Consider the following 8,066-nt stretch of genomic DNA (forward strand, 5'->3'; position numbering starts at 1 on the left):
CACGGATCCTGACATTCATACCTGACTCCTATGGAGAGGTGTCTACACTCTGGGGGTTGTACCTCTCCTTGGAGGGACCAGGAGTCTGTCAGAGGGAGCTATGCCCCTTGCTATATACTGTGGTTCTGTTATTTTCCTTTTATGAGGACTTGTGGGGACCTTTCTTGTCTCATTACTAGGGAAAATGATACAACTGGTTGGTCTGGGCAGTTTGCAGTAATTCTGTCAGAACCAAGGGATAGAGATGGCTCTGTGGCACTGCTCAGGGCAGCACACGTACCTTGTTGCCTTGGTAACAAACAGACTCCCAATCCAAGACATTCTATTATTTTCAGCAAACAAGAAAAGATATGGAGAGATTTCTTGGCATAAACACAAGAATCTATGTGTGGTGATTAGTAATTTTTAAAACACTGGCAATCATAAGCAGGAAACTGCACAGGTTGTTCACTGTCCTTAGACGTTTTGAGTCTTGTTATGGACAGGATGGCGTCTCCCAAAATTCGTATGCTGAAGCACTAACCCCCCCCCACGACTGTATTTGGAGATAAGACCTCGGAGGAGGTAGTTAAGGTTAGGTGAGGTCGTAAGAGTGGGGCCTACACTGCTAGGACTGGTGTCCTTATAAGAAGAGGAAGAGACACCAGAGCGCTCTCTGTCTCCATGCACACACAGAAGGAAGGTCGTGTGGGGACACAGAGGCGTCCAGCTCCTAGTCAGGAAGAGAGGCTGTACCAGAAACCAGCCCTGCCAGCAACTGATCTTAGACTTCCAGCCTGCAGAGCTGTGAAAAAATTAATGTCTGTCATTCAAGCCCCCCAGCCTGTGGCGTTACGCTGTGGCAGCCCTGCAGGCGCACTCAGGTGTGAACAGGCAGGACACGCTGTGAGGCCCGCTCTCTCCACGTGCAAGCAGCGTGGCCGTGTCAGAGCTGCGGACAGATCAGGCCTGTTCCATCTGTATCCTCATTTCACATTTACTGTAAAAATGCCACCGGTGTCTGATGAGCATATAAGAAGGTAATGTAAATAATTTATGAAAGGCAAAAGTGCTCATTTAAAACAATGCAAAAAATAAAACTTAATTTCATCTGTCTTACACATGCTCTGTTCTGTCAATTTTAGGAGCACACGATTCAGTCCTGAATTTGCGACAGATCCAGCGACCACAGAAGACAGTACTTCGTGATCTCCAAAGTGCGACAAAAGTACTGATGTAAATGTAGTAGGAAGAATTCTTAACTGGCCCCCTAGTCTCCCTCCCCCTTGTACACACCCTGTATTCTCTCCTTCCCTTGATTGTGGGAGCACCCGTGATTATGGTGGTTGTCACTCCTGTGATTACATGCTATGGCACAGATGAAGAGATTTTTGCAGATATAATTAAAATCTCAGATTAGAATTACTTTGAGTTCATCAAACTGTTCATCAAATCGTTTGGGGTGGGCCTAGCCTAATCAGGCAAGCCCTTTAAAAGAGATTGAAGCCTTCCCTAAGAACAGACAAGCTCCCCTGCTGCCCTTAAAGACGCAGGCATTCGTGAAGCTGCCAACAACCCTGAGAGCTTGAAAGAGGACCCCAAGCCACAGATGAGAGCCGGGCCCCAGCTGGCACCTGGATTGCTGCCTTATGAGACCCTGATCCAGGGACCTAGCTCGAGTTAAACCATACCCACAGCCCTCACCCATGGAAGCTGTGGGGCAACAGCAAAGGTGTTAAGCCAAGATTTATCAAATTCTGAATCCAGTGACTAGTGGACCCTGAGCTTCTGCCAGGCCCAGGGGTCTGGACTCCACTCAGGCAGTAAGAATCACCAGCATAAGTTTTCAGGATCCCAGAATGTATTTGCTAGCACTCAAACTTGCCACTTGCTAACTTACCATCTTTTGGTCTAAAATTAGGATTCAGCTGTGTCTTAACCATGTGCAGTCTACCCATTGTTGACTTACTGGAGTTTTCCTTACTGAAAGGATGTAAGAAAAATAAGGGTTGAGTAATTCTGCTCTTTTTAACTGCTTTTTTCCTCTATTTTTGTTGAAGACATAGCATTAAAACACTAAAAGCTTTGTTATTTGCCCTTAGCTCTTATTTTTAAAAAAATAAGCCTCACGTTACTCCTCTTCCTTTTTAGCTTTGAGACAAAATTCTTGTAAGTCCCCAGACTCTCTTTTATGAACCTTGATTATAGGGCTGAGCTTTCACTGGTTGCTCCAGCAGCAGTGTTTACAGCAGGACGAGTGTAATAGCCAGAACTGGAAACTACCCGAATTCCCAGCAGAAGCAGAACGAATGCATTAGTTGGAGTAGAGTCACACAGCGGAATGCCACAGAGCAGTGAGAAGGACTCACCTGTGACTGCACAGAACGATGGGGATGAAGCTCCCGGACATAACGTGAGTGAGGGAAGTCTGAATCGCAATGAGGATAAATTGTACAGTCCCCCATTCTCATGAAATACAGCAACAGACAAAACCAGTCTACAGCGTCAGGGGGAGCACAATGCTCATGGCTGCGCGGGGAGAGTGAGGGGAGGGACAGAGGGAGGAAGGCTCTGAGGACAGGGAAGATTCTGTGTCCTGAACTGGGTGCTAGTTCCACGTGTGGGTTCAGTTTGTGAAAATCACTGAGCTACACACCACTGATGTGGGCACTCCCCTGTTTGAATATGATGCCTCAATTAGAAGTTTCTTAAAAGGTCGTTTCCTGAGCGCTCCACCCCTCAAACTGACTGAGTCTGAAATTCTGGGGGCTTTGGGCAGATGTGGGCATAGCTCAGTGGTAGAGTGTGTGCTCAGCATGCATGAGGTTCTGAGTTTAATCCCCAGTATGCCCATTAAAAAAAAAAAATTCTGGGAACAGAGCCTGGAAGTCTGCATTTTAAGCAGGATTCTCCAGCCCCTGGAGATTTTAATGCCTAGCATCATCTGAAAGCCATTTGTCTGGGAACCTTGAAAACAAAGGTAGAAATGTAATTTGAATTTTTTTTTAATATAAGTAAATATTTATAAAATTAAAAGCATCTTCTTAATCACTTCATTAGGAACTAGTCTTCCTGGTAATGTAAAAATGTGACCCAACACAAACTCCCATCTTTTGGCACACGTTTTACTTTGTTTTTGTTTATTTTAGCTTTCAGGGGCAAAGATGGTAACCTTAAACTTCTGTCTGATTTTATGGCCAAAAAGATTCATACCTCATGTGTTGCACACAGAACAAAGTCAAGAAAGAATTGCATCATTCAGGAGAGAGGTGTGTATTAATATAATACTCTCCATTTAAAAAAAAAAGAAGAGGAAGGGGCTTCAATTTGAACTGCAACTGACGTAACAATATACATCAGTGTTGTTCCCTTAGGCTTAGGTGCCTCTACGCCTACATTTCTAACCTATAGGGAGTCTATTAAAGTATCACAATAGTTTTTGTTTTGTTTCCACTTTGAATTCTGAATAAAGTATTCTGCTATTTCCTCTAGATTTATGTATTCCTAATACACAATGTGCGAACGAGGGGATCCCGGCCTAGTAAGTCTTCAGGTGGATGTGTCTGTATTTCCACATGCACCATGAAACTATATAAGCAATACTCTTCTAACCACTCACTTCCTTAGTGCCTTGAGATGTTCCCTTTGTGTTTCTCCTATCACCTAGGAAAAAAAAAGGGGGGTACTTAAATCTAGAATGCAGAGAAGTGTTCATTTCCAGGCAAATTTTCCTGAACCATAGCTCCAAAAATTTTTAATCTGCATTAAAACTTAACGACACCCATTTTGAAAATTCCCATAGCTGATGTGATGCACAGGAAAGCCTTCAAAACTCTGAGTGACAAGTGCTTGGCGAAGGGAAGCCTCAGAAATGGGAGTCAGTCCCCATTTTAGTTCTTAGAAGGTAGGAACTATTGTTTTTGCAATTACTGTAGCAGTCTTATCGGCCAAAAAAAGGTAGTGTAAAAATAAGATATGACAGATCTCTTTCTACCTTGGAATTCTGCTTTCTGTGATGTTGGCTGCACTGACATGGGCAGGTCCGTGTGCAGTGAAGACAGACAGGCACATGCTGGATACATACCTAACTGCGAAAACTGAAGGGTTATGCAGTACTCATGTCCCGCAGCCGCAGGCCACCTCATCTCTGAACTGAGGCGACTCACAGGAGTAACGTGGTCAGGGGAAGCCAGAATTTCCCTTTGGTTCTGCTCGGGTACACAAAGAGTGGTCAGTTGTATGTGCCGGGGAGTGAGGCTATAAGTGTATGTCTATGTATATATATGGCCCATAGAAATATAAACACAACCTTTTATAAATGCTGTGAAAAAATGAAAAGGAAAAATCACCAAGAATAGTAAATGTTGGGTTTTATAATTTTATAAGCATCTAAAAGTTATTTTAATCTAGAAAGTACTTGATAGGACTGCATAGAGAAAAAGAAAAAGGTCTTGGATTCAGGGAACCTTGGATTCAAATCTCAGGTTCAAATTCCAACTGCATCACCTACTGTGGTATAGGCTGCTTTCCTGACCTCCCTGAACCTCAGTTTCCTCATCTGTAAAATGAGAATAATACTATTTAGTACACTGGGATGTTTTTGAGATTAGCTGGTCTATTTTAAAAGCATCTACAAAGAGGCCTGGAAAATAATACAGCCTTACTTTGTCCATATCGTAATACAATACTACCTAAATATTGTTCCAGAAGCCTAATGCACTGCTGTCTCCTTTTTTACATTTCAGTGGTAAAAACTGTATTCCTGCTTTCAAAACTTTGATGACGAGGAGCATGAAGTCTTTCAAGAAAAAGATCTGGAATGTTTGATTCATCGAGGATGTTTGAATCGTTGAGGCACTGTTTGCCATCGCAACTAAATTTTTCCCCTACTCCTCCGTGTAAACTGAATCTGAACTTTCCCCCCTAGATCATTAGCCCCATCCCGACTACAAACTTTCTACTCAACCCAAGCCCTCCGTTGGCCACGTCTCTTAAGGCCATACTTACCACATCCGGCAGTTCTTCCCAGAAGCGGGCAGCCTCAGATCCCAATGTGGCTTCTCCACATTCGGTCATCCCTAGATTTTTTTTTTTCAGTATGCCCTCTCTAACTGGTAGTTACCTCTGAAAAGTGATATATTTTAATAGAGTTCACTAAAAAAAAAAAGTGATTTGTCGTCTTACATCATGCTGTTACTCTCTGTAATTGTAATGACGTTACACATTTCTTTATGGCATTCAGAAAATGATAAAAATGAAAATTTGTGAAGGGAGGAAAGATGGAAAAAAGAAGTGCATCTCACAGAGTAAGCATATTCATTTTGGTTGTTTATATTTGTTATCTACATAGCTTCTAATCGGACCCTTGTCTTAAGAGTAAAGTTCTTTAAGTTATTAAGAAAGAATTCTAAAATCTGAAGATGTAAAATCATTAATATGCAGCTAAAGTTTTCAGGCATGCCACACTGCAAGATATACCATTATAAAATAATGATTCATTAATTCAACAAACATTCATTGGGTGTCTGTGATACCTCCTCTGCACCAAGTCACTTATTCCTTGTCAGATGGCACACGGGGACAGCACATTCTTAGTTTAGAAGCAAGTGGTTTCCCATGAAAGATGATTTCTTAGGTGCTTATTTATGCAGCAGAGGGATGGTAAAACACAGTGAGTAAGAGTATGGGCTTTAATGTTCATAGCAGCACTACTTACGATAGTCAAAACATGGAAGCAACCTAAATGTCCATCAACAGGTGACTGGATAAAGAAGCTGTGGTATTTATATACAAAGGAGTACTACTCAGCCATAAAAAAGAATGAAATAATGCCATTTGCAGCAACATAGATGGACCTAGAGATTATCATACTAAGTGAAGTAAGTCAGAGAAAGACAAGTACCATGTGATATGACTTATTTGTGGAATCTTTCAAAAAATTGCACAAATAAAATTATTTACAAAATAGAAAGAGACTCAGAGACATAGAAAACAAACTTATGGTTACCAAAGGGGGATGTGGGGGAGAGGGGGGATAAATTGGGAGTTCGAGGTTTGCAAATACAAATTACTATATACAGTAATATATATACAGAACAGGTAAACAAGGTCCTGCTGTAGAGCACAGGGAACTATATTCAATGCCTTGTAATAACCTATAATGAGAAAGAATATATATATAGATGTATAACTGAATCACTATACTGTACACCAGAAACTAACCCAATATTGTAAATCAACAATTCTTCCATTAAGAAATAAAAGAGCGTGGGCTTTGCAGCCAGGCAGAGGGATTTGTATTCCAGTTCCAAAACTACCTGTGTGATTGGGAGTCAATTTACTTCACTGCTGAGGCTTCAGTCTCGTTATCTGTTAACTGTACATAATAAAACTATTAACCTCAGATATCCTTCAGATTTAATGTGATAATGCACAATGTCTGGAGCGTAATGAATATGCTAATTTTTTTATGAAAAAAGATGGAAGAGTACTTTTACTACGGAAGCACCTGAGCGCACATGCTGTCGGTGCCAGCAGGGGCTGGGGGAGAACTGAGCCCTGCAACTCCAGTGCCCCTTCCCCTGCCTCCAGCGCCCAGCCGTCTCAAACGGCTTAAAAAAGAATCTGCAAAAAAAATTACAGTAATAAATTTTTTAAAAAATCTGCAACAGCATGGATGGACCTGGAAGTATTATACTTAACTGACATCAGAAAGAGAAAGACAAATGTATCAGTTATATGTGGACTCTAAAAAAAAAAAAACCAAAATTTAAAAATAATAATCAAATAAAAAAAAAACAGTTTAAGGATCTCACCAATGATTTTGTTCTGGATTCCAAACTTTCCATCTCTCCCCCAACACAATTACCTGCGAAATAAATCATTTCTTCATCTCATAACTTCCATTAAAAACAACAAATTCAGCAAACCCGGCCTTATACCCACCCATCCCCAACAACAGGTCTAATTCCCTACTGAAACCCTGTATACTTTTGAATCCCTGCATCGTCCAATAAAATAAATAACACTTTCGATGTGCATAGTTCTCTGCGACCTTCCGTGTACTGCAACGTATCACAGGTTACCAAGCTCCTAAAACACGCAAAATATTTGTTCAGTTAAAGGCTTGTCTCTATCTTTTGAGACAGCTCACTAAACTACAAATTAAACATGTCATTTTTCATTAACCTACAGAGGTGTATGTTCCTAAATCTTTTTAAACTTGGCCTCCTTCTCAACAACAAACTCACACAGGGTCCACGTTTGCTCTTGGGAAGAGACGCAGACTTGCCACATTCCTGCACGCCGTCCACCTGCCCAGAGTGAAGATGAGGCTGCCAGGTGCGGCAGGGAGGTGGCGTGTACAGCACAGAAGCTGAAGTGGCAGCCAGGCCTGGGCTCATCACCATCGGTCAAGCCTAATTCCAGGCATTACCCAGGTGTCCAGGAAATTTAGGAGGAGGAAGTGGTGTCCAATACAGACGAAGATCATATCCAAGCAAATCAATCACAGAATGGCTGTAAAAATCCAAAATAATGCCCAGTATTTAGCCTACAGATATTCATAACAGTGTTGGTTTTTATAGTAAACACACAAATGAAATAAAACAGGGCGCCAATTAGATGCTTGTCGGTAAAGCTACAGAACAGCACGCAATAGCATGGCAGACGCTCGCTACTGTTATGTGAAAAGAACAGCTTATAGAACAGTGAGAACAGTGGAGCCCTGTACATTTTTTTTAATAAATATTTATGAAACAGATATCCAAAAATTCCCTGAACTTCAGGGTCACCAACTGAACTAACAATAGTTGAAATTTCCATTCCATTAGGTTGTCAACAAGTCTAGATGTTTTTTTCCAGTTTCCCTTTCATCTGAGGGGTCACTAAGTAATTCTAAAAGTATTTCACAGAAGATACCTGTTTTCCCTTGTCCCTTTGGCAAGCCCCTCCCCTCACCACAGGCTGCTAGCCTGGGCTCCTCTCGGGTCACTTCCTGCCATTTCCTGACCAGCTTCTCCAGGCTGCACCCAATCTCCCAGGGCTCTGGCCCCAAGTGTAACAGACACTCCCAGTACTAATTAAAA

This window comes from Vicugna pacos, chromosome 2 (genome assembly GCF_048564905.1).
Source record: "Vicugna pacos chromosome 2, VicPac4, whole genome shotgun sequence".
In the NCBI taxonomy this organism is placed as follows: Eukaryota; Metazoa; Chordata; class Mammalia; order Artiodactyla; family Camelidae; genus Vicugna; species Vicugna pacos.